The sequence below is a fragment of the Buteo buteo genome, chromosome 11 (genome assembly GCF_964188355.1).
Source record: "Buteo buteo chromosome 11, bButBut1.hap1.1, whole genome shotgun sequence".
NCBI classification, from domain to species: Eukaryota; Metazoa; Chordata; class Aves; order Accipitriformes; family Accipitridae; genus Buteo; species Buteo buteo.
Window position 1 is genome coordinate 6,621,111 of NC_134181.1, and position 26,646 is coordinate 6,647,756.

Genomic DNA, 26,646 nt, shown 5'->3' on the forward strand with positions numbered 1-26,646 from the left:
GATTTGCAGAGGAAAAAAAAAAAACCAACTCTATGTCTTATTTCTAAAATAATTTCTTAGTGTACACAACAATTTACATTACAGAACTGCCTAGGAAAATAATTCCAGCAATGACTGGAGATGATTTTAATTTGTAGGTGGATGATTTTGTCAAGAGGAGGCAAGAGGTTAAAGAAGGTTTTTGTGTTTTTGTGACTTGTCAACACGAAGTATTAGCAAATGAAACACAGGGTGTTGCTCCCCTCCTTTCCTCCTTCCTCCCTTCTTGCCTGCCTTCCTTTTTTCTTTCCTTCTTCCCTTCTTTCTTTCTTGTGTTCACAGAAGCTGCTGATCCCTTACCTAACCAGATTATGTTGGATTGTTCCCAGTTGTAAAAGAAGCCTAAGTACCTCATTAAAAAATATTGTGAGGTCCTCATTCACTTTTTCCGTATGTTTCTAGCCAGCCCTAGCCCACAGCTGGTGCAGGAGGGCACTGGTCTGATTGATAGAATAAGGATGTTTGACACTTGGTTTTGATTTAAGCAGACAAATCCTCTTAAGAAAAAGTGTTCATTAGTTGGCCTAATTTACTAATGAGGAGCGGTATTCAGCCTTGCTGATTTTGATAAAACAGTATTTATTTAGCATTGCACCAGGCAAATGCTGGAATAACCTAGATTGTACCTGCAATGAATTTGAACGGCTAGAGCCGAGACTTTAGAGAGTAGGTGGGTACACTGCAACACGGCTGGGTTTTGCTGCAGTGTGACAACGTGATCTAGGATCCGATCCAGGCTCCTTGGAAATCAATGGAAATTCTACCCTTGAATTTACTGGGCTGTGGATCCTGCTCCAGTTGTGCCAGAGTGGTAATGAAATGACTCCAATTTGGGGGAAGAATTTTCTGGCTTAACAGATTCAGCATTTTGTATTGATAGGTTTGTTTATACAAGGGGTCCTGACTTTGAATGGTTTGAATGGTTTTCACACATGTCTTGCTCTGATCCTCCCTCCTAGTCACAGTTCCTTGAAATGCAATAAATTTCTGGTTTGTGACCACTAACAGGCATCCCAGCTGAACAATGAAATTTTGTAGATGATTATGATGTGAAACTCAATATCATTGTAAGCTTGCTCAAAATGTGACCTGCCTTCACAAAAAAGCTCCCTGAGCCTTTCAGCAAAACTGGATGTCTTCAAAGCAATAACGAAACACAAAAGTAAGTCAGCCTTGTGTAATTTGGAGTTTCATTATACATACTTCTGCATCATTGTCTCTCAGAGTCCTGGATATAATTCTTTTTTGATCCTAACCTCTTAAAAAGAATTTAGGAATAGAAGATGTGCTGAGGTCAGGACCAGAAAAGACTTTTTCCAACACCCACTGCAACCTGAGTCCCCCATAAACATTTAGTACTCAGCGAGAATTGTACCCAACTTTTCTTGATGGAAGTACAGTGGTGACCTTCTCGATTGATTAAAGATGTGACATTGATTGACTTTGAAGGGATCCACATCCACCCTTCTTCTGCCAAAAAGGCAGTGGCTGCAATGTGAAGCCTCAAGAATGGGGCACTGCTCTTCCAAGTACATGGAAGACATCCAAGGGTAACGGGATAATGCAGATAATGGGATAGGGTTTCTCCCCTCCTCTCCCTCAAATACCATATAGCTAGATTTTAGCTACCCAGACTCAGGCCTTAGGAGATTTTTCTCTGATAGCTATTTAAAAGATGAAATAGCTAAGGAAGTGAGCTCTTTTTATAGGTTATGTAGGATGTTTGGTGGTTGAGAATGTCAAAAAGGACTGGTAATGTTGACTCTGCAGGGACCTTGAATGGTGATGGGGGGATGATGCTGTCAGGACCGGCGTGAGCAGCGCAGTGGAGGGGACGGTGTAGTGGGGAAAAGAGCTTTATTCCTCTGGCAAATCCACCCCTGATGATTTTCCATGCTGTCACTTCGGGGTGTCTAGTTTGAGAGATCCTCAAATGGCCAAATTTTCCAAGGTATGCAGTATCTTAACAATATCTGGTCTCTTTAAGGCACCTTGAGTTGGCACTCAGAAATATTGGCCTCCAAAATTACCACCTTTGAAAATCTAGGCCACTGAACCTGATATGAACTATCAGAAACCAGAGACAAGGGAGCATTTATGTTGGAGAATGCGTAGTGGCTTGAAAACTACAAATCAAAATAATTCGCCCTTTTATGTGTAAATCTCCTTCTCTTTGATACACGAATTGAAAAGCTGTCTGGTTTCCTTGTAGTTTCCATAAGCAAGCAGCGTGCGACTGTACCCTCTAGAATGCTATTTAAGCGTTATTTAAAGTGCAGACCTGTTAAGGTCAAGCAAGCTCATCTGTATGCTAAAACTGAACCCACCAAACCTTACACCTAAAACCAGCAAGCAAGGAGGTCTCGAGTTCCGCGGTTCCCTCCTGACAAGGGTACGGCGTGACAAATGGCGAAGCACCAAAAGATCAAAGTACTTTTTCAGGGATAACAATAAAATCAGAGACAGAAAGACACCAAGTCCTGGTGCAGGTGTCTGCTGTTCCAAAGCAGTCTTTCTCAGATACGACACCGTCAGCCCGTTGCAAGGGGATGCGGGCAGGAGCTGCAAACTGGCAGTAATAGCATTGGTAAATTTAGATCCCGTGTGGTGCATTTCTGAGCTGGTAGAAAGACTGAAGAGTCACTGCAAGAAGCCCAAGTGGAAAGGATTACTGTAACTCACTGAATTTACCATGAGCATATTGAAAAGAAACTTTTCAATGCAGACATGAAAAGACAGTGTGATGTGTTTTGCTCATATTCCAGAGTTGCTTTCCTCTCTCTGAGCGCCTTAATCCAGATCCTGTTGAAGTCAATAGCTGTCTTGCCTTTCAGAAGGATTATGCCCCTAAATAGCTACTTTAGGAAGTGTACTCTGCTTGGTGATAACACAAAGCAGAGGGTGGATGATTAACACCAATTAGGATTATTTACGAGAACCTAGAAAACAATAGGTCCATAAATCATTGTCTTATCAATTGTAGTTCCTCCCGAGTAATTTAGTCATCATTGGGCAAACTGCGTTTCACTGTTCCTTAAGTAGAGACCTGACTGATGTTAGCTGAAGTTTGTGGAAATGTTGAAGGTACAATATGACCTACTAAAATAGGAGAGTGTTACAAAACACTTCTGGTTGTTTTCAACATTTTTTGTGTTATAAATCCCCTACAGTTTTTTCCCCAGGTATATTTAGTGAATGTAAGGCGGCTGGCAGCAGCCTTGTTTCTCTTGGGTTACACTGCAGCTCTGTCTACACTAGTGTCTCGGTTTGGAGCCTGGGGTGGTTTTGCAGTAATCCCCTGGTTGTCTCCATTTGTTGGGCACTAGCCCAGCTGCAGAGCAGCTTTGGTGCCCACAGATTCCTTCCAGAGGAGACCCAGTGGGGGCCTCTCTCCAGAAGCAAGCCAGGGCTTGGTGGGACATGCGGCTCTGATCCAAGTTGTCAGCCGCTCCACCACAAAGTCCTTCAGGGTGTATAGAACCCTCCTTCGCAAGAGGAAGGCTGTCAAACTGCCCAGAGCTCCCATGCCAACCTGGAGTGGAGCTTGTGCTATAGAGAGGGTCAAATGCTTTACGTGACACCCTTTTTGCCGGTGACTGGCAGCTCTTGTGACTGCTGCTCCTCTTTCTTCCACCAAGACTTCTCCTGGTTCGTTACCCTTTCTGTTTATTAACTGCCCCGTCTTCTGTAGCTGTTCCTCCTTGCTGCTGTCCTTTTTTTCTTCTACTTTTATCACTTTTTGTGATCCCTTTTCCAATTTCCAACCTTAGTCTCCCAGAAGACCTGGAGTGGTGACGCCTGGATGCAGAGGAGATCACACTGCTTGTAAATCTGCACCATGAAGAGGCCAAAAGTTTCTTCGGCAGCAGGAGGTAAGCCAGGACTGCTGGTGGGTGTAAGGAACAGAGAGCAATGCCACATGCATTCGAGAAGATGAAGGCGGCGTTCTTGAGGATGGAGACTTTGGGGCAGTGTCATGGTCCTGTACAGAAAGCTTGAAGAGATCTTCAGGTGGGAACACACCACCCAGCCAGCTGCTTGTTTGGTTTAGTCCATGGACCTCTGGGTTTTTCACACCAGAGACTGGAAACTCTTGATTTACCCTAAGTTTCCTCTTTGTGGACTTCTGATGTGATAGGAGTGGCATAAAAAAATTCAATATATCTGCTTTGCCATAACTTTTTCAGCGTGCTAACTTTCCCAGGACTACTTTCTGCTCAAATTACTGGAACTTAATTACATGAGGCTTAATTTCAGTTGCTTGGCCAGCTTTAAAAACATATATTCAAATTTGAACCACAAGGGCAGAATTTTGGGAGCCTCTTTGTCCTCTCACTTTGTGTTAGTTTAAATGAAGAAACTGTGCCTGTGAATCTCTGCTTTATTACACCTGTTCCAAGTTAGTCTCACTTCTGGAAAGACTTCCCAGACTCTCAGCAGTTTAAGGGAGAGTACAAACTACCCCTTATGTTATAGTTTATGTTTTTTGAACCTGTGCAAACAATAGATATTTGTCTCCTGCTTATGCATTTTCTTGTAAATAAAATGTATTGAGACCAGAGATGGAGTTACACTGACTTTACACCAGATAAGAATTTGTGTTGACATTTTACATAGAAGTGTTGTATTATCTGTACGTTTCTCAAGTAGGTCTTGCAACGTTTCATTGCAACAAAAAAAGAAGGGGAGGGAGAACCAAAGGAGGGGCACGGAGGAGAGAGAAGGTGGAAGGACACAAATGGGGAATGGTGGAGTTGGAGGATAGCACTGGCTATAAATGCATTATCTAAGCATTCCCATGGTTAGGACTTATTATCTTTCTGACCTCACCATTTCATTATAATCTGCTGCTTAGGTGATAAGTAATAAATGGCCTTCAAATTTTATTGCATTTGCTCACTTTCTTTAGAAGATTTTGCATCAGTTTGTTCGCCTCCATAAGATCTTCTTTCTGTTAAGGCATGAAGACTTTATGTTTCTGCCGGGGTTAACTTGGTCTTCTGGTATATCAGTGTTGTTATTTAGCTAGCAAGTGTCCCACAGCAATTCATCGAGTAACACTTCCATCTATCACATCGGGATGATCAAGCATACATTGCAGCTGATGTGCAAACACTGATGTATATCTGGAGTTGGGCACCCACCTCCAACTCAGCAGATAAAAAACTCTCCAAAGAGCCAACAAAAGAGGGCTTTTTTTAAACACCCCAACCCACTAGTGGATTACCCTTAATGTGTTGGCAGCGTACCACTTCCTTCCGCTGCAGGAATGCTAGCCTGGCTCTGCAGCCCTGCTGGTTGGTGTTTGTTTGGTTTTTTTTTTGTGTTACAGCATGCAGAAGAAATAAAGTGCAAGGCTGATTTGCAATAGTTCACGGCACTTTTTTCCTCTGCAGCCCAGGATCACCTTATTTACCTCCGAAGAGGCAAGGGTAATGAGCAGCACCTCTCTTTGGGGAGTGATCTTGCCTCGTCAGCGTGGCTGTGCAGGAGAAGGCTCCTTGCAGGGGCTGGCTGTTGTTTCTAGGAGCTCACGACATATCTTAAGGGCTGGGGGTTCAGCTTCTTCTGCGTGAGAGAGGAGAGGAAATGACCTTCGCCCAGCTGAGCAGGGAACAACAGGAAACCCTCACGGTCCGAACCTCCTGCCATTTCCCACTCCCCGGAATCCGGCACTCGGGGACCGTTTTGACGAACTGTCAGGGGTTTTGTCAGGATTTAGCTGCTGCAAATATATTAGCAAAGTATGTTGATGATTCATGGCGAAATGGTGTGCGCTGATTTAAGTGATGGACTAGTCATTCGGTAATGGATTTGAGAATTCCCAATCAGATTGTACTTAGTTTTATCAAGCAGGAAGCTGGCAGGCTGTGTTTTAATCAACTGATAGCATCGCTTGGCAATTGGCATCCAGCTAGTGAACAGAGTATTTCTCAAAGACCAGCTTGCTAAGTTGCAAACAGCAACATCCACTCAGATCTTTCAGGTTTCCCTCCTATTTGTTCTGTTTAGCCTGTTTCTTTCCCAAATGAAACTTTCAGCTGGAAGTGCAGAAAGATGCAGAACATCAGATGCTCTGCTGCTCTTTTCACCGGTGTTGGAGGGGGAATGGATGAGGCAGCCGACATTTGCTCCATCCTCCAGGAAGCTATGTTGAAACAACCTCCTGGATATAGCACAAAATCCCAGAACCATGCAAATTCAAGGATTTGACGTTGGCACAAGTTGCTTAAGTGTGGTAAATCTATAACATGGGACCAGATCAGGTGAGACATGGCCTTTTCCCCTTTGAGTCAGGCTGTTTCATGACCCGTTATCTACTTCAAAGATGTACCCTGTGTTCTGACCTGTGCCAACAGACATCAAGAATGGTTTCCTTTCCTCATAAAACTTGCCAGCCTCTTCGTTACTCCTGGGAAAGACCAGCTCCCATTGAGCATCTCCACGGCGCAAACCCTCAGGTGCCATAGCTAACTTAAATAATTTCCTACTCGGGATTTTTGTTCTATCACAATTATTGAGCTGTGCAGCCATCTACACACGTGTAGCTGTACTCCAGCACAGAGTCAAACCTGGGGAGCTCGTTTGTTGTGCCTAGCTCCTGTATAGTGCTTAGCAACCCACCTCCAATATAAATATATCTGCTACTCTGAAGAGCAGGCTTGGAAAAGCACCAGAAGGGATCACTCCCCCATAAGGATTTTTTCCAACATTGCAGAGCTGTTAGGACTTTCAGAGAGAAATTCTTCTCCCAGTTAAGCTTCCCATCCAGAGAGGTCAATATTTCACCCCAGGCTGACGAAGCTGTGGTGCAACTTGTTGCGATGGGTCATGAACCCCCATTTAAAAACGGGTTCTGTCTGAACTGCTCATGAGCCATGCAGGCATGGAGGCAGACGGAGAGCAGCCATCCGTGCAGCTGGCTGTAGGGAGCCATCCATGATGTCTTTGCACGGGGGTCCCATGGCACCGTGTCGGGGAACGGCTCACTGGGCTGCTAGACGAACTGGATAATTCTGTAGGTTTCAAATTGGTCAAACGTTTGAGGCCCTCAGAAGAGGCGGATGATTGAAAGGATGTAAAATAATTGTGCTCCCGAAAAGTAATAAAAATGAAAGTGAGGTATAAGGAACAGAGAGGAGTGATTCATCGGGAAATTGTACTCTCAAAATTGGGTTGCAAATCCTGTGTGAGGGAGGAGGAGGTGTATGTAAGCATGTAAGGGCCAGATCCTGGTTTGTCCAGATGAGTTGAAGATACGATGATTAACAATCAACCCCGTAATTTAAAGAAAAATTTTAACTTCCATCTTAGATATTGTCTGCTGACCATTACATGAAAATCAGAGAAACTGAAAAAGATCCCTGTGTCCAGTGTCATGTCCACCTGAGCACTTCAGCAGACAATGCCACCTGCTGCAAGAACTGAAGTTAAGGTTTCCAATGCCAGAATCACAAAAAGGACATGTGAAAGCAAAGCTGAAAAAAGTCTTCTGTCTTCTCTCCCTGAACTGGAGAGCACGCGATTTCCACAGGGTCATTTTCTGTGTAAACATTCCTGTTTGTATGTTTTACAGATTAAGATAAAAAGATATCTTGCAAACATATTCAATAAGTCAATTTTAAAGCAAGTTAATTAATGTATCTAAGCTTTATCACAGAGCACAAGTAAGTGGGAAAAATCCCCCAGTCAGATGTGAAGTCTAATCTTGACTTTCTCATTCTTTGGGTTCATTTATTACAAAGTTTGCTCACTTTTATAAAAACCCTGCTGATGGAATCATCTAATTTCTGAGAGCATCTCCAGGGACAGGAGGCCACATTACAATATCTCACATGATATGTCATTCAGGCAGTATCTCCCAAATCATAAAACCTGTGGAAGGGGAATGGCACTTGAATAGCGGATTCCTCCTCCTTTTCCTTTTTCTGAGCACTTTTTTTCCAGCCCAGCGTACTCTTCCTCATACTATCTCCATTCTGTAGAGAAACAGGCAGTGACAGACATCTCTCCTTGCTCTACCTGACTGCCTCATCCTCTCTCACACTACCTTATATATAGATCGGGATTTTCCCTTCTGTCTCAGCTTTCATTTATATCACCTCATTGTCCATGTTTTGTGCCTATAGGTGCTACTACGTGAACTGATGAACTGGAGCAAGGAACTGATCCTGCTGAAAAAACATCTGAAAAAAGCCCAAGTTTCAGATCGATAATTTCCCTGATCTGAATCACTGCATTTCTGTCCAAAAATGCACTAACACAAGGTCAGGATAGGTACAAAGAGACGGGACCTCTCCGGTCATGAGCCTGTTGCGCTACCTTCTCAATTTTCTTCAGCAGTTTCAGGGATTTTGGTAGAGACCTCATGAGGAGTTATACGGTCTTAAAACATTTCATTGATCCATTCATGTCCATGCAGTCAGACAGGGCTTCAATTTTTAAGATTCCTTCCCTATTATCATGGAAAGTTGCTAATTACCATAGAAGCTTGCTAGCAACTTGCTTGAGACAGCGGTTTCAATGTAGCAAAGCACTTGCAGCTTGCGTAAATCTCAACATGCAAATCTATGGGGTCCTCTGAGTGAAAATAGGTTTTCTAGGAGATGATCCTGTTGTTCTAGGTATTATTTTAACATTCAAATCTAAGGCCGAGACCTCAATCCCGGCTCATCCAGTTGGCCACAAAGACCATAATCAATTTTATTTTGTATGCTAAATCCATTCCAGATTACCACTCCCACTGTGTAATTCTTCATGTAGGAATTGTGCGCCAAGCTATCTGGTCTGATTAAGACCAGGTTATTGTGCCTACTAGTGCACTTACAATTTTGCAACAGGAAAATAATCCTGGCCTTTTTAAACACTGAGGAGAGCAGAAAAAAGGACAACATCAGGACTAAACCAGCCCTGACAATTTCTCATTTCCATTTATTCAGAAAAAAATCATAATTGAGACTTAAAAAAGAAAGAAAGAAAAGCCCTCCATGACTTTAAGTGTAAAATCCATTTTAGTAGCAGGAAGCTGTTATATGGTTAGAGCAGTTATTTTTATTGTCTGTCTGGGTATAGTTTTTAACTGCAGGCACAGAATAAATCAATAGTGTCATAAAGCTACTCTCACCCTCTGCCCTTTCTAAAGGGACATTGTTCAGTGTCTGCGCTGGATGTGACACAGACTACTGCTTTGATGCACAGAATTACGCCTTGACTAATATGCTAAGGGAGAGCTCTGAGTGTGCCACACACTTATCTATATCTCTCTGTCCGTACCAGCTCAGAGTCACCAGATTAAAAGCAAAATAATACACAGATACATACATAAAAATGCACAGAAGTTCTTCATCAGAAGAGATGGGGGGGCTATTCTGGTTATTCTCTTGCAAGTGATATTTTCAATGAATTTGTCCATTCATAAATCTTCTCAGGTGCCATATTTCCAAGACTATCCAAGAAGAGAAAGTGTGCAGTGATTCATAGGATAGTCCCCACAACTTAAACCTGACTGTAATCTGCTCCTTAATACAGTGAGGAAGGACGTAGCAGGATCAGACTGTAGGAAGCTGAAGCTAGAGAAAATTGCCCTGGAAGTGTGCCTTTTTAATAGTAAGAGTAGTTAACGGCTGGAACAGTTGGCTTAGGAATGTGGCGGATTTAGCATTACTTTCAGTCTCTAAATCAAGTATGAGTGTCTTTCTAAAGATATGCAATAGCTTCAGCAGAAGTTATGGCTTTGATGCTGAAACGAGTGGGTGAAGTTCTTCAGCTGTGTTACATAGGAAACAAAACCAGATGATTATGATGGTCCTTTTCAGCCGTACTAATCCATTAAATCCTGGTTTGGGGCCTTTCACACGTTGGGGTTTAAAGCAGCCTCTTAGGTTTTCCGGATGGTTTCTGCAGGCAATACACGTTCCAGAGCTGGGTCTGACAAAATCCCTCTAAATGGGTGTCCGGAATTGACACATTTTATAATTTATATATAAATCACACCCTCTGAATGCAGTTCCAGATCCATTTCCCTGTGCAGCTGAGTTCACTTTGTCCATTCTGTGCAGTGGGGATTTGCCTTTGCAAAGCAGATGACACACATCCGAGCTGAAACACACACCACGTGCTGCTGGATACCCCGAGAACAGTCACTGCTAACATGGAGCACGGAGAAGTAAACCTTTATGGATCAAATTCTTAAGAGATTTATTGTCAGCAATGCACGTTGTTGAGTTAATTCATCGCTCCTCTCCTTACTTGTGCATTGCAACTTCCCCGGGTTGGCACTTCTGACAAAGGCATGAAAACTGTACTTGTGCTGCAAGTGGGAGGTGGAGACAGAGAAAATCTGTGCTCTGTCTGTAGGACTCTGTGCTGAGACAGCTCTATTTTCACATCTAGTCACAAGCTGATCAGTATTACCTCGGTATTTGTTTTGAGGACGGCTCTCAAGAAATGGAATTGGAGTTTGGATTCGGTAAGATTAACGAAAGCAGCCCCCAAAATAATGCAAGCGGTTTCTGAAGGTAGCACCGTTCATGTGTAGCTTAGTGCTCGGCAGGCAGAGAGACCGCAGGAGTCTGCATGCTCCTTGGTGAGCGTGGAAGTATTTGACTGTGAATAACATTCATCTGGGTAACTTAATCTTTGTTTTCCTTCTCTCTGCAAAATGCTTAGTGCTGGATTTTGATGCCTATAAATACTGATTTGGATTTCCCTTCCTTCCCTCCCCACACTCTATTGAAAGCGAAGCCATCTCAGCCCAGTGCTGGTTGCTGACTCCTTCCCTTCGGCTCTTCCCGTCCCTGCGGTGTGTGAGCTCGGTTGCGTGCGGCCCCTTGGCTTCCCCTCAAGACGCCGGCACTTGGGAACGAGAATAACAAATGTTGGGGAGCAAACAAGACCCCAGCAGGTACGAAAAATAGCTTAGAAAAAACCCCACATGAACTTCTCAAACTTTTTCAAAAATAGCCAGTGGCCGCCTGAATAGCAGCAAGCAGCAACAGTAATAATAAATTACAGTAAATATCATGCTGCCACAAGTGACAGCAAACCAAGCCCACTGCTGTTCAGAAATGAATTGGAGAAAATATTTCTTAATCTCTTTTTGTATTATTCAGCCAGCTGTAATGATTTATAATGCTCCAAAGAAGTTGCTCTACGGAGTTGTTTCTTAATCATCCGTCTTAGCATCTTGCTATTATCCGCATGTGTCTGTGCTTTGGCGGGGGCTCCAGCACTGCTTGCTTTAGTAGTTTCACCATTAGCTGCTGCTGCCTCCGTGCACGGTGCCTGCACACGGGCTGGGGTTGGGGCCGTGCGTGCTCGCCCTGGGAATAAACTGATTTCATGCGAGGGACCTCGCAGCCTTTCTCCGGGACCCTGCTGCCTTTGGGGACAAATCTGCTGTTAGGAGGAGATGGTCTGAAATAGGAAAGCTGTGCTCAGCCCCGTAACGGTGCCTTGAATGAAGGTGTCGCCCCAGAAGCTGTCTGGTTTGAGCCCATTCTGCTGTAAAGAATCCCTGTGTCGCGGACGTGGGGGGCTTTGGTGCTGGTGTGCGTGGGGTGGATGCCCTGCGGGTGAGGCTGTCCCCCTGTGAGTCTGCGAGCGCACTCATTATCAGCGCAGGAGAATAAAATGGGGGGGGATAAATTAAACTGGGAACACGGTATCAATCGCTGCTGTCTTTGTCAACTTATTACCAAAGATTTATACGTGACGCAGTGAGGACTGCTCAGTGACACATTTTAATTTAATTAAATTTCCTGTTGGATTGATGTCTGATCAATCAATAATGTTAATGTTTTTGCAATTTAGAGATTAAAGCTTGGATGAGCGGATATTGAAATACTCTCACATCCAGCTGCCTGGGAATGTCTTCTTCTGCTTCCATTTCTCAGAAAACCTGTTTTGGGTGAGGATGCATCCTGGGGCTTGCCATGTACCTACACCGAGCCTGAAAGCTTTGCCCCATCCTGGAGGCGGGCGAGGGATCCGTGCAGCAGTGTCAGTCCTCAGAGAGACAGAGTAGCACGGAGCTAAGATCTGGGTTTCTGCAAAACCTGTACAGCTCTCTTTATTTTCTCTCCGATGTTCACTGTAGGGGAACGTTTGAAGAACGGGGCATTGCTGGTGTGATCCTTCCCTTTGCTACATGCTCCTTGTTCTGGAAATCAGCAGAGGAGTGGCTGCACCTGGGGCTTTGAATCTAATGGCCCCGGAGGTGTCTGTCCTCCGGGGCTCCTCTGGTCCCCTCTGGATCCCACTCGCTCCTCTGGCCACCACAGCCTCTTCCAGCAATGAGTTCCCCAGTTTAACTGCTGCTTTCTAAGCTGCCTTTCGGGGGACAACAGGATCCTGGTCTGGAGCCGAATTTATCACTTTTTGAAGCTCCTTGCCTGCCCAAATTTCTCACAGATGAGCTAATTGTGCTCCACCCTTTTCAGGCTGTGAAGATAAAGAGATGCTGTAGCATGTCCACAGAACCTTTTTTTCCTCTTACTGCCTTGTTTCATTTAGTGCCTCAAATATTTTAGTAGTGAGGTCAGGAAAGGCCTTAACTTATTCAGGGGAGTTATTCTACACTGACTTTTCCATGAGGCCTTGGGGTCTTACACAGCCCTTTAAAGACTTATGACTCAAGGCAAAAAAAAAAATCCACATTTTCAAACTTGTAAAAGTGTGAACCCAAATTTCATCTGAGCTGCAGCCGTGGCCATAGTCTCAATAAGTCAAACTAATTTGTCACATCTTAACACCATCGCGACGTGGACAGTGAGAAATCCCAGCCTGGCTCTGAGGTCTGCAGGCTCAGGCATCGCTTTCTGGTCTCCAGGTCTGTACTGTAGCTGGCTCTGGGCTACGTGGGGTGCTTATATGCTCATTGTATTTAGGGGAGCCTTAGAAGGCCAGTTTCTTACCCAGCTGTATTTTAAAATCTGTAAAATCTCTATGTGTTCTTTCCCTTAAGGACACTCCGGTGGCTGTTTGCTGTGTACCTGTCACTCAGACAACCCCAAAGTAACGCACAGAGGGAGGAAGGGAGGCAGAAGGGAGGAGGGGGAGAAGAAAGAGCAGCTCATTTTCCACTTTAGCACAGGCACCTGAGGGGTAGAAGTCAGCAGCTTTTTGATGGTACATGAACTCGGTAACTTAAAACAGGAAGCAAAAGAAATACCACAACCAAATAACTTTGCCTTGACCTCCTCAGAAGAGAGTCAATGACTTTAAAGTAAACTGGAACTTCTTGCTGGAATTTATTTGGATGTCGGTTGCTCCTTACCTTATTAGAATAGCAATATTCAGAAATGTGCCAAAAGATTTAGGCAGGCTGTAGGACGCGATGGAGCTAATTTTGGGGGAAAGGCAGTTTGCTCTGCAAGAGTCTCCTTTTGGGTTTTGTTGTGAGTAAGAGAAGGCTTTACAAATTTATGTCTCACTACTGAAATACCTTATACTGCAGAGTTTCTTCCACTGAAATACACCGTGTGCATCGGATTTTGTTTCTTCCTCTGTCATAAGCTCTGCCAGACACCCACTGCTCCGGGCGAGAGGGCAACCTCATGGATGTTTGGCAGGGGGATGTCAGTGCCTGTGCGTGTGCGCGTGCGTGTGTGTGTGTGTGTCTGTGCTTGTGTGTGGGGAAGGCAGGGGAGAAAGAGGTATTTGTTCCTTGGAACAGACTGAGGGAAGTAACCTACTGCTAAACTAATGATTTTTTTTTTTTTTTTTTATGCTTAAGCCCTGATATATAATGCCCTCCGAGGGTGATTTTCATAGGTAGGACTGCTGTAAGTTGGTCCAACTTGCTGAGGGATCATTTGAGAATCATTTTTACCTTTCTTCCCTTCCTTCCTTCCCTCTCTCTTCCTCTACCTCCCCCTCTCTCTCTCCCTTTCCCCCTCTCTCTGGACTGGGGCTGCGGTATCCTCCGTGGTGCACAGAAGTTCACACAGCTCAGCGTGGCGCGGTGCTGCAGAGGTGGCCGGGGTGAGCTAATGACCCCCTGCTCTGGCATGGGGAAAAGCACCACGAGACGTTGTTAAAATGGGCAGTCCTGACTGCTAGGGATTTGCTGTGCCCTCCTCATAAAAAAATAAACTGCTAGATTTTTGATGCACCTTGTTTGCAGCAGCATGTGCTGCTTACCCCATCTCCCAGCAGCAGCAGCAGCCGGGTTTCAGCTCCACTGCCTCATGTCTTTGCTGGTTCCAGCTAAGCTATTTCACAGTCAAAAAGCACAATAAGCCCTGAGAAAATGATGTCCCGGGGAGCAGCCCAAGCTTTTGCCACGTTATTCGGTTGACTGTTTGTGATCTAGAATTCCCTTTGTTGTTCAACATGTCACCTTGCTCACTGGGACACACTGGATTAGGCCCTGGCCAGTTCACTAGTTTGGGGAGCGTAACCTGTAAGGAAGGTGGGAGTACAGAGCAAAGCCAGACTGTAAGTCCCACAATCCTGATCCTGCAATGAAATCTATTTAGACAGCATCACCAGACTATCTTAGAGATGTTCATCTTACCCCGAAGAGTAAATTCCTATAGGAAAATAATTTATGTTCTGGGAGGGCTGTTACTTACAAGCTAGTAAAATAACTTTAGCTGGACTTTTACTACCTTCAGCAGCAAGCATCCACGCTGAAGCCAGGAATGAGCCTTTTCTTGCTAGCTGTGATACAGCATGATCTATAACAGAGCCACATGGTTTTTTGGCTTGCGTTCATCTTGTTTCCATGCAGCGCGTTTAAAAAGAAATAACTGATTTCTATTTGCAATGTTTACAGTCAAGTCACGTTGTTTCAGCAACCACATGAGCTTTCAGTAATTTATGCATGTGTAGGATCAGGGTGGCTTCTAGCATAACTGCTTGAGACCCATTCCCTCAACGTTAGCTGTCCAGAAATTAGCCATCTCCTCCATGCCAATCATGCAGAATCCCTCCATCTTTGGGTGGGCTCAATCCCCCTTTTGAGGTAGTTTGATTTCCTTGTTGACTGCAAGTGAAGTCGGACTTGGTGCTTAATCTTTAGATCATTAAAAAATGTCATCACAAGTGTATTGTATTATAACCATCACAGTTTTTCTGCACCCTTCACTGCAAAGTGACTCCTACCTGACTCTGCCTCAGGCACCGAGGACTGTCGGGTATCAGCTTCTGCATGGAAATGGGCTTAGTCCAACAGGTGGCTGATTCTGGATCTCATTACACATTTTTCCCCAAGTAATTAAAACCAGAGAAGCACAGAAACACTGGCCCTAGCCTCCCGTAAGAAGTATGTAAATAAAAAATGACTGAAGTCCATGCTGGTGCCACTCTGATAGCAGCACAGAATCGAGCCCATTTCATCCCTTGTAAAGCATCCCTCAGGGATGCTGAGCAAGCCTTAGCTGCATTTTTCTGTTTAATTTGGGTCTTTCTAACCTTTAGAGGAAGAAAGCTCCTTTACCCTTTACCATATTCAGCATGAGAGGAAATCTGCAGTACAAATATTCAAGTATGCCCCAGTCAGCAAATTAGAAATCAGATTATTTCTTTTATACCATGACTTACTGCCTCTGTTTCAGGCTACAATGTGCGTGTGGGAGTATACAGCAACATTTAGCACTTTAATGCTAGCCACAAGTAGCCAAAGCCAGGCTTTTGTGTTACGCATAGGGCAAAGCAAGTCAAAACCCTTTGCAACCATCTATTGTGTCTGAAGGAAAAGCACATGTTTTTAACCTTTATGTTCCAGAGCTGCCGGTTGTGTCCTGAAAGTCATTGCATTTGTGATTATGCCCTCAAAAATAAAGTTTTGAGGAGCTGCGTGCCCTCCTGCATGCAGACAGTCCTAGCACCTCTGAGCTCCCTGCCAAGGCTGTGAGCACTTTTTGCTCATTATGCCTTCAAAAACTGGCAGAGATGAAAGCAAAAATGAACCTGTGGAGAAAGCCCCAGCAGAGTGGTCTTCAGGTCCTGTTGAGAAATGCTCAAAAGACCAAAGCTTGGTGGTTAGGTTCAGACCAGGAACCTCAAAAAGTGGTATGGATGATGGAGGAAAATGGCCAGTTTCTCTAAGGGAAAGAAATACTCCAGTTTCTACCCTAGTGCAAGAGCTCTGGACTTCCTCGGTGGAAGGGAAATAAAGAAGAGTAGAGATATGTGGGTTGCACTTTCCATGTATATTTTTAATTATGGCACATCTATCATTCTTAGCACTGCCTTGAGCAAAGACAGATAAAACAGCAAAAGCAATAGCAAGATTTCCACACATGTAGCCAGTCTCAAAATCAATGGGAGTTCGGTATCTAAATACCTTTAAAAACCTGACCACCAGTTCCCTGAGGCCCCCCGTGAATATCACAACCTTAAATCCTGGTGGATGTACTGATGTTGCTCAGCCTGTGGAAGGCAGGGGGTTGCACTCAGGACAACATTTGGTTTGTAATGTGAAAGGGCTGAAAAAATGTTCCCTTTAAGGTTGGCCGGCTTAAAGCTACGCACTCTTATTCTTCAGCATCTCTTTGGTTACAGGGAGCATTTGGCCATGTACCAGCAGTCAATGAGAGGAATTTGGTGACTGTCCACAAATGCATTTTAGTAAATGTTCATTACCCCCCGCTGCATTAAAGTATTTTGCAGGGGAAAATGCAAACCTTCACTAACTCTTGGTAGGAGAGGAGGAACAAAGGACGTTTACGCTTATTCTTTGGCATACAAATAGAATGAATAAATATTCAGGCAAATTAAAAACCACTTTCCACTGAAGATGAGGGAATCCACTGAAGTCACGCCATGCGGTGGATATGAATGAGAAATCTCGCCGTGCCTCCCTTTCTGTCCTGCCGAGCTGGCACCACGGCACATCCTTGTCTTGCTGCTGCGCACAAGAGGTAGCTCACCCAAGGTTAGGTTACACGAGTGACTTGCTTAGCCAAGGTGACTCCTCTCATCTGTTACATATCATAGGGTTATAAATAACAGAGCCACCTCCGTTTGATCAGGCAGGGGAAGCTGACAGCCCCCTCCCTCCTTCGGGATGCTGCAAGAATTACACACGGGAGGAAGCCAGCAAGCGCTTGCGTCTTTACTGCGGAGGGTTGGGTTGGTCTTTGCTCCTCTTTAATTAGAGTTTATTGGTAAAGCAACCCCATTTTTCTGCTCCTGGAAAATCTGGGCTGTCAAGGCCTAATTCCTTGGGCCTATCAAGTGTGAGATATGTTTACCAAGTCCCTCCAGGATTAGCTGGGTTGCTATCAAAACCGAGGAGTATATTTCTATCAATGAAAACCGCTATGACAAGGTCTGTCCCCTGAGACAAATGGCCTGTTCCATGGAGGCTTTAAATAGGAGCAATAATGGTAGTGAGCAGCACTGAGTTGAATAATTAGATTGTTCTTCATAAATCCTGGAGTGAAGACTTCCAAGCAGGTCCATTATGTGTGTCGTATGTTAGCACTGAGCTTTATGTGGTGTGGACACCACTCTGCGCCGGGCTGCGGTGACGGGTGAGTAAATCACCAAAGATTGGGACAGGAGGAGTACGGCTCCTTCCCCTCCTGCCTTTTCCCCCACGGAGATCATCTGCTCTGAACTGCAAACACCCATATTATTTGTTTTATTGCTCAAAGAGTTTTCGAGAGGACTAACTGGAGTAATCTCTGAATATTTATTTTTTGTTTGTTTATATTCAGAGACTGGAAAACACACATATTTTGTTCACGTCCCCAGACTGGTTCATTTACTGATTCACTTAAAACATCCTTGCAGATCCATTGAGAGATAACTTCTTCCTCAGTGGGATGCAGTCGTATAATAGCAGCTCAGTATTATCTCCACATATCCTTGGTGGGATTTCCTCTTGCCAACTGAGAACTGATCTTTTCTTTAAAAAAAAATCTTTCTCCCTCCTCCCCTCTCAATTATTCAGGTTTTCTCTCTCTTTCTTGCTCTCTGTGTCAGTTACAGAAAGAAATCTCAGAAGACCAAATGTCATTTAACCCTAATCCTGACTGGTAATTTTTAGACATTTCGGAGGAAATCCTGGAAGGCAGCGTGTTTGCAGGCAGGGACGTACACCCACCCGATGCACGATGCGTGTGCATGCACAGGCAAGCGCTTCTGCTAGACCCAGATGCACTCCATTCGCTTAGAAACACGTTTGTCAGACCTGGTTAAACAATGCTGGTAAAAAGAACAAGAAATCGTGTTATTCCCCCGAGAACAGTGTATACACCTAACTATTTTGTCTGCCAGTAAGAATCTTGTGTCACTGTAAGGTTTATAGGAGCTGACCGGCAAAGGATGCCCTGATGATAAATAAAACACCCCTATCCCACGACTCTATACATCTGAGCAGCTGCAGTGCCCTTTCCAGTTACCTTGGCTATGAAGATGTGGCATCTGTCTTTGGACCAGGCCCTTTGTTATAGGTAGCTGATGGGGTCCCATGATGGAAGGGACATGACCTACAATAGGGCCGGGAACAAGCACCAGCCATGAGCCAGCTTCTGATAAAGATCATGGCCTCCTGTCAAATTCTTCAGCTTGCACACAAGCATTAGGATGAGGTCTGGGCTCGGTGTGATCCACCGGCTCCGCCGTGACCCACCGTGCTCTGGTACCGACAGCCTTGCTGCCAGGTCGTCGCTCACTTGTCCCCGATGGAAAAAGTTCTCCAGTGTCAAAACACTGCCGGGATAAACAGTTTTAAGCATTTACAAGGCAATTTAGGTGATAATCATCAGGGTAATAGAAAAATAGTATCCATATTCATTTAAAGGTGTGCTGTGCTTTCCTTTCCCCTTAGCGTAAGAAACTCCTTGCCAGGCTGTGAAACTAAAGTGACTGTGAGAATTTTTAAAGGCACATTCCTCCTCGCATCGTAAGAGCATGAATTCCAGGAATTTCCTATCCATAAGAAGTTTGCATTCCGAGGACGCAGTGCTTGCACCCTTGAACACAAACTTCCCCGGCGCTGCGACAGAAGCCAGCCCCGCTCCTTTCTGCCCTGCTTGGGCAGCCGGAGGGGGGGTCGCAGACTTTCTTAAACTGACTCCGAGCTGCGAGTGCCCAGCACAGCCGAGAGTCAGGCCACATCCATCCGAAAGGTGATTTTCGGTGCGATGCCAGGGAATTTACGCGTGACCTTGTTTCCTAAGATCTGGCTTTTCTGTAGGGTTGTTCTGCTTTGAGCTGAGCTGCCTGCAGGCAGGCAGGCTTTGTGCCTGTCAGACAGAGCCAGCGGTGGGGACGTCTACCAGCGAGTTTGTCCGTATCTAGTCTGAGAGGGGACCGAGTGGCATTTGGCCCTCGGGCACAGCAGTAATTCAGTATTTCAGGTGATAGCCATGGTTTGTAAGTTGATTCATTAGACGAGAGTCCACCTGTTATCTCCCCCTTCAGAAAAGCAGTTTGAGATATTTTAATGTTGCAGATTCTGGCCTGTACGTTGGTTTAGGAGAGGAAATGTCGAGCAGAGCTCTGGGCAGATCTGGGGATTCCCGTCCCACCAGAGGCAGGTCAGAGTGCACAGTAAAACCCAAGAATCCTGCACCAAAAGCAACTTACGTTCTATAAAAGTGGAGTTAGGTCTTCTTAACAGGGTCCAGGCAGGTAAAACTGGTCCCAGTTTGGAGACGGGACTGAGTCATCAGCCCCAGTCCTTGTTGCACCCTTTGCTTCTGGCGGAGAGCTGCTGATCTGTAATGGAGCTGGACTGAGGCACCCAGGACACTCAAAAGAAACGGGAAATGTGTCTGCGGACATTAGATGATTCAGGGTTTGCTGGCAGCTGAACAGAAGTTTTCTGGATTTCAATTTTGAACTCGGGCAGCTTTATTCCACCCCGTTCCCACGGTGGGCACCTCCATCCTCTTAGGAGCCTGGCCTTAGCGTTGCGTTAGCGCACGGCATTAACGGCACTTGCCTGCCTCAGAGTCACGCTGAGGAGTCGAGCACAGTCTTGAAATCAGGGCACTTCAGTCACAGGACCGTGTGACATTCATTTCTTCTTCCAGAAGGTAAGGTTCAATTTTCAAAAGGTTCTGGGAAGTACCTGCCTAAGCCAAAAGCTGGTTCGCCACCATCTGATTTTGCTCTTGCTCCATGCATCTCCTGGCTGGTGCGGTGCCAGGCTCCTTCCCAGTGCTGATATCCCTTATGAAAATAAAGGCAGTGGTTTTTTCATGCATCAAAACCCCCCTCTCTTCGATCAGGAAATATTTGCTGCGAAAACAGAAGGTGTTCTTTGCTCTCCAAAGATTACTTTATAAGCCTAAAACACATCAGGCCCCAAAATGTTTGTAGATTGTCTGAATTTCCTAAAGTAGGTTTAATAAATAAAGTCTCAAGACTGAAAACACTGTCTGTTTGCAGTAGGATTTCTCATTACATTTCATGCCTATTTCAGCTTTATGAGGATATGCTGGTTTAACTCCTTTCTGATGCTGTTTCTTAATACAACCAGATTTTCTAGATTAGTAAAGATATATGAAACAAAAACCTGGAATTAGATTTGCAGAAAGTCTGTTATGTATACTAGACAATAGACGTTAAACCAAGACAAAAGAAATTCACTGCCACAATAACAAATCCATTTTAAAGTCCATTTTCAAAGCAATCAGATCACCGCAGAAACCCAATGACAAATACATAACAATAACGTATATCTAAGTAGGTACTTTCACCCCAAGGAATCCAGAACCTCCAAAAAGATCAGCGTGGGAGGTGGCTCTGGGGTGAAGAGATCCCAGTGAGTGACACTGGGGTTCCGGAGCAGCCCTGATAAGGTCACTGGAACAAACTTGCCTTCATCTAAAAGACCCTCGGCATTGGAGGAAACGCGAGTTCTGTTTCCAGTCGGAGTGCCGTGCCCATGGTCAGCACGCGCATGAATGAGAGGTGAACTTTGCCTCTCTTTGCAAAGGGCTGAACAACAAAAAAAGAAAGCAGTTTCCCCTTTTAAGGGCATAAACAGGATGAAAGTGCTGCTTCAGCCCGGGGTTGTCTCGCTGCATGAAGCTGCCCTGTGCTCTGGGTGCACAATCAGAATAGTTTTGCGAGGGGGGTTTTACAGTCCTTTGAAAAACACCAATTTTTTACTAAATATTAATGGAAGCTTGACTTGAAGTCGGCTCGAGCTGCAGAACAGTGCTTATAATAATGATTTATGTATTAAATGCAGCTGATCTGTTATTTTTATTATCTTGATGTGTTTTTGATGTTCAGTTCTCATAAGAACAGCAGCCAAGTGGCACCAAAACCAGCTTTGAACATGTGCATGTGTGCATGCCTTAACAAACACTACTCATGTATGATGTTTTAGTCAGGGCTCTGAATAATCGGACGTACGTAATAAGCGGTGCTTCGTGGGATGTCATCACTCCATTAGTTCCAGCATGACAGAGTCATCTGTAGCCAGGAAGCTTCTGCTGAGGTTTTGTGTATCATCTGCAGGAACTTTTCTGCCTTATCTGTGGAAAATTGATCCATACAGTCTCTTTAGAGACCTACATCAAATATTAATTTTGCCTATTTGTTCGATGTAATTAGCAGGTGTGATTAATCAATTAATCAATCTGCGATCCCTATCTGTGCCACAAACAGCTTGCTGTGCCGTGGGGGGATACTGTGAGCAGCGATCCCGCAAACGCCTCTCACCTCCCCATCGCAGGGGCCCTTCCCCACCCACGGCGGGGTCTGGACCCACCGAGGTCTGGTGCCACCGGTGCCTCTTCCAGCCCAAACCGCCTGGAGAGCACAAGAGCATCGGCGAAGCCTTCAGATCAGGACCTTGCTGGCCCCGTCCCCTGCAGAGCTGGGACGACAGTGCTGGCTTGCCTTGCCGTGGGGCTGGGGGGCAGAAGGATGCTCCTAGGCGAGGGGTGAGGTGGCCCCAGTGGGTCCCCTGGCTCCCAGTAGTGCAAATGAACTGGTGGGGGGGCCAGGGCTGGGCTGGCCCCCTCGGCAGCCCGTAGCTCCAGGTGATGCCTCGTTTTGCCTGCGCCTGGAGGGGACACAGCAAAAAAGAGCTGCCAAGAGTGGGCGAACTTTTTATGGCAGGCTTTTGGTGACTCTCCCGGCCTGATTTTGCTGGCCTGAGGGATGCAGGTAGGTCACGTGAAGTTCAGGTAGACCTGCTGAGATATGCCATACCTTAGGACCTCTGCTGAGTGGGCAGCAGGCAAAACCCCAGCCCTATACTCAGGGACTCAATGACTTTTTAAATTTAGCTCCAGAGGTGGTCCTAGATTTCATGGAGAGTGGGGAGTCTGGATCACGTTGCGCAAGGAAACGAGCACCCTTGGGTGTTCCCATTCCCTGGAGCACTTATTTGGGTGCAGTGGGAGAGGTATAACCATGGATATTACAGGCAAAGCAGGGAGGCATGTCCCTGTGCTAAATTGCCACATGCGAGACTTTGCATTTCCCGGTGGCAGGCGGTGAGGACCTGGGGGAGCAGCATGGCAGGACCTTGGGCTTTGCTCTAGCCAGGGGCACGGGGTTGATCCAGTGCAGGTACAGGAGCCTGCAGTGCAGGAAGGGCATTTTCAGAGGGTCCAGAATTTGCAGAGGACACGTTGAGGGACGTTACTGCAGTCTCCAGCTTGCACGTGGTTTCTTCCAACAGTGGGGCAGCATCTGCTCTGCTTTTTACTAAAAGTGGCTCGACCGAGGTGCTGGGTTACACAGCTGAAGACTGGCTGAGTCCTCTGAATCACCTGCCCCTTTTTCGGTGTCATATTCTGGACCACCTCTATCCTGTCCTGCCTGTTTTTCTCTGCTTTCCCCCTGCTATTGGGAGTCCTCCTATCTCGTGCCTTGCCCACCATCACCCTGGAGGACCTGGACCAAACTGCACATCTGTCAAGATAAGGTATGAATGTAATCCAGGAGTAACCACGTTGATGCTGTGTGCTGACAGCCCCTGGGTCTGCCTTAAATCCTTTTCCTGTTCTGTGATCTTTTGGTTCAGCAAAGCCTATTGCCATAATATATATCCTTCTGGCCAACCTGACCTTACCCTGGCCTAGGGTGGGGTGCTTTTTTTTCATTTATTGGGCTCATTGGGCCTGATTTCATTCCTGTGAATTGTATGCTTTGCTGACCTGGCAAGATTTGATGTTCCACAAAGGCAAATGCCCCCCAGAAGATGAACTGGTCTTGGTTTCGGTGTGATTTTTGGATTAGAACTGCCCAGGGTAGCACTTTCCTCAGAATAGTTTTTCTACAGAGTAAAAAGTATGAGTCTCCATCTGATGCCTTGAACTGTCATCGTAATAACCTCAAATATAGCTGTCTTCACCACATCACCGTCCTCCTCTCTGACCCATAAAGTTTTACCATTACAACCTGCCCTTAATCACCTAACCATTTCCTTAGTCTTTCAAGGACAATGGTTTTTATGCCATACTTGCTAACCTTACGTATTAGTCTACCAGCCCGGGCTGCGTTTAAATGACTTTTCTGAAATCTATGTGGATTAGCTCCACTGCTTCGCTCCTGCCTGTTTTTCACTTTAGCTCCTAAAACAAATTCTGCCAGATTTGTCAGACAAGATTTACCCTTTATGGAGCTGGGCAGATACATTTTTATCAGTTCATATTTCTCCAGATGTTGGGTGATCTCACCACTGCTAACATCTCTAAAATCTTGACTCTGATTTAAAAAAAAGCCCACATTCTGCAGGTTTGGGACCAGATTCTCAGCTGGTGGGAGTGAGCGCCTGTGTGCGCATCAGTTTTTATGAGCATTCGTATCAGCTGATAATCTACTGCAAATATGTCTTGGTTTCTGCCTATCTCTTCTCATAGATGCTCAAAGATGTTTGCTTTATATCAGTTTCTCTTTACCTCTTTTTATCTCCAAGAAATGTCTCAAAACCTCTGTTATTGGGCACTTAATCTCTCCTGCTGTTCCATTAAGCAGTGTGGGCTAAAAGTACGTCCTCCGCACTCAGCCCTGCCTCCTCCTCCGCGGTATGAGTTTGCTTTGGGGATTATTCGTGCTCTCAGCTCTTCCCTGCCTGGCTGTCACAGGAAACTTTGCTTCTGTGTCTGTCATCTTACCTCCAGGTTCCCCCATGAGCACCAGTCAGGGGAAATAATTTAATTTCCCTCATTTCAGTCCCTCTCCCTGTGTTATTAAGCTCTCTCGACCACCTCTCAGTGGTCCAGCCGCCTCCCTGGTAATCTTGTCTCCTTTACCTGTTTAAAAGAAATCTTTCATTGTTTTTATTCACCCCATGGGCAATTCTTCTCTTTCTGTCATATTTGGTTTCCTAATCAGCTTTTTACATCTTTTCAGCTTTGCTTTATAATCCCTTTCATCCCCTTAATATTTGCCTTCTTACCCATGTCACCTGCCTCTCTCCTCTCTCCGATAGCTTTTATGACTTCCTCAGTCATCAGCCTTCATCGGAAACACCGCTCGTCCATCCCTGCTTGACAGAGATCGCTGTTTCCAAGTGCTACACTCATTTCCTGAGTACGAGTTGCTGTATGTAAACGAGGGCTGAGTGAATAGGCACCAGTGCCTCTTATATTGACTTTTATTTCTTGCTTGCTGCTGTTTGCTCATGAGCAAATGGCAGTATTCTCACATGCACTCATTGCTTCAATTTGGTTCTGAGTAGCTCGGTGATTTTAGTTTTTTTTCCTTTGCGAGTGAAAGCCGCCCCAAAGCAGAGAGCCACCATACAGACCGCCATGGATCCGTGAAAAAGGTGTAATACTTTTTTTTAGAGGGACTTTAAATACTGCGGGAGTGTAGCTGGCCCATTCTGCTCTCAGAATAGCACTAAAATACTCTTTGCCATTAACACATCTCAAAACTCTTACAAAGAAAGTCAGTGGTGGTGGATTAAGCATAGCAAGGGAGGCAGTGAGAGTTAAATGACTTGCCTAAGGCCATCCAGCAGGTAAGTGGCAGAGAAGAAAACAGACTTCGCTCTTCTACCCAGGACTGCGTCCACTGAGCCAGGATAATTCCTGGCAAAGCAGCAACAGCGAGACCGCCGAATCAGATCATTACTCATTGGGTTTTATTTGTTCCAGCACTAGGTGATGAAATGCAAATGGTAGAGGCAGATGCACAATTTCAAATCCTCTGTGTGCGACGACTCAAATACCGGAGCAGGATTTTCTCTCCCTCTGCAGAGCAGTGCTTCTGAAGCTGCACAGAGGCACGGAAAAGGGTATTCAATGAGTTCACATGTTCAGAGAAATCTGAATTTGCAGAAATGTCTTTCTCAAGCAGCTTCGCTCAATTGCAGTGTAAAAAAATACGTAGCTACACACACACACACATATATACATATGTTTTAAGCAGTACAGGTCCCAGTCTCTATGGTGGTCTCTTAATCTTCGGGCTGAAGAACTGGGGAGGAAAGAAGAGGTAAAAGAGGAGGAGGACCCAGGGAGGTCCGTCCTGCCCTGCACCCAGCCCAGATGCACACATCTGGCAGCCCCTCCGGAGGGCGAGGGCTGCAGGGAGGCGGGGGGAGAGAGGCTCGCCAAGCGCGTGTCCAGCCGTTAGCAGGGGTGTCCTCTCCCTCACCGAAACATTTTGGCCAGCGGCGAGCAACAAGCTTGGCAGTGGGACGTGCAGTGGCGCTCAGGCAGCAAAGTGGAGTTTTTTAATATATATTTAAAAGAAAGAGTTGGCACAAAGGGAGGTAGAAACGAGCTGCGAGTGTGAGAACAAGAACGAAACCACGCCTTTGTTCCTCCTAATGCTCTTTCCCCCGCTTCGTGGTGATTAAGGCTGGTCAAAAACTTCTTCGTGCTATTTATGTTTTTGACAGAGCATTTTTAGCTTTCTTGTCATGTTTTCAGGCTTTTTCACAGAAGGAAACACTTCCAAGTCCATACAGCCTTAAGATTCAAAAACAGTTCTGGTTTTTTTTGACTTTTTTCAGTTCTTCAACAGAATCATGTTGCAATCAGAAAGAAGATTCTTCAAGAAAAGACACTAATTAACATTTTATTGTTATAATTATTCCCATCATATTCCCTCTGCTATACAGGTCCTCTCTTTCATCATTTATTACAGTGATGTAACTATACAACAGGGCTTGTGTACAAGAAAAAGACAAAGCTGAAGGCTTAATTCAGCATCGCGAGCATGATGAAAGGAACAAAGGATGATGCAGCTATGCCCTGATCCTGCAAATACTTATGCACATGGATAACTTTGCTGCCAGGAGTATTTCTGCTTGCAGTAACTGTGTGCTAAAGTGTCAGCAGACTTGAAGTCATAGGGCCTGATTTAAGCTCTGCCGGAGTCGGTGCACAAACTCTGACACGTTTCAGCAGGGACTTTGCCAGTACTTACTTAGGGAAGCATTTTAGCACTGCTGAGTTTACTTGCAACCTAATCCTGAGCATGCATAAGCTTTCCCGGGCTCTGAGCACACGCTCCTGCTACTAGATGTGACAGTGATTGATGACTTGATTCATCGCTATTCTGTAAAATTACCTCTCGTGGGCACTGCCAGGTGGATCAACAGAGCTCAGCTCGGCATCGCCAGCAGCGGGACTGGGCATCTCGCTGGCCGTGGGGCAGGGATGCCCAGGGATGCCCAGGGATGCTGCCGGCGGGGCCAGCTGCCTTCCACAGGGCCCAGGGTGC

The 26,646-nt window shown here is 45.5% G+C and overlaps 1 protein-coding gene across 5 annotated transcripts in view; it reads left to right on the forward strand.

The window, feature by feature from the left end:
• MAF (MAF bZIP transcription factor) overlaps positions 1-26,646 on the forward strand; it is a 194,074-nt gene that overhangs the window by 59,826 nt on the left and 107,602 nt on the right. The window contains exon 3 of one of the 5 annotated variants that reach the window (XM_075039982.1): positions 3,810-4,907. The exons of the other annotated variants lie outside the window; for them this stretch is intronic. The gene's annotated coding sequence lies outside the window, so the exon portion shown is untranslated. Of the gene's footprint in view, positions 1-3,809; positions 4,908-26,646 lie in introns of those variants that run through there. 5 annotated transcript variants of the gene reach the window in all.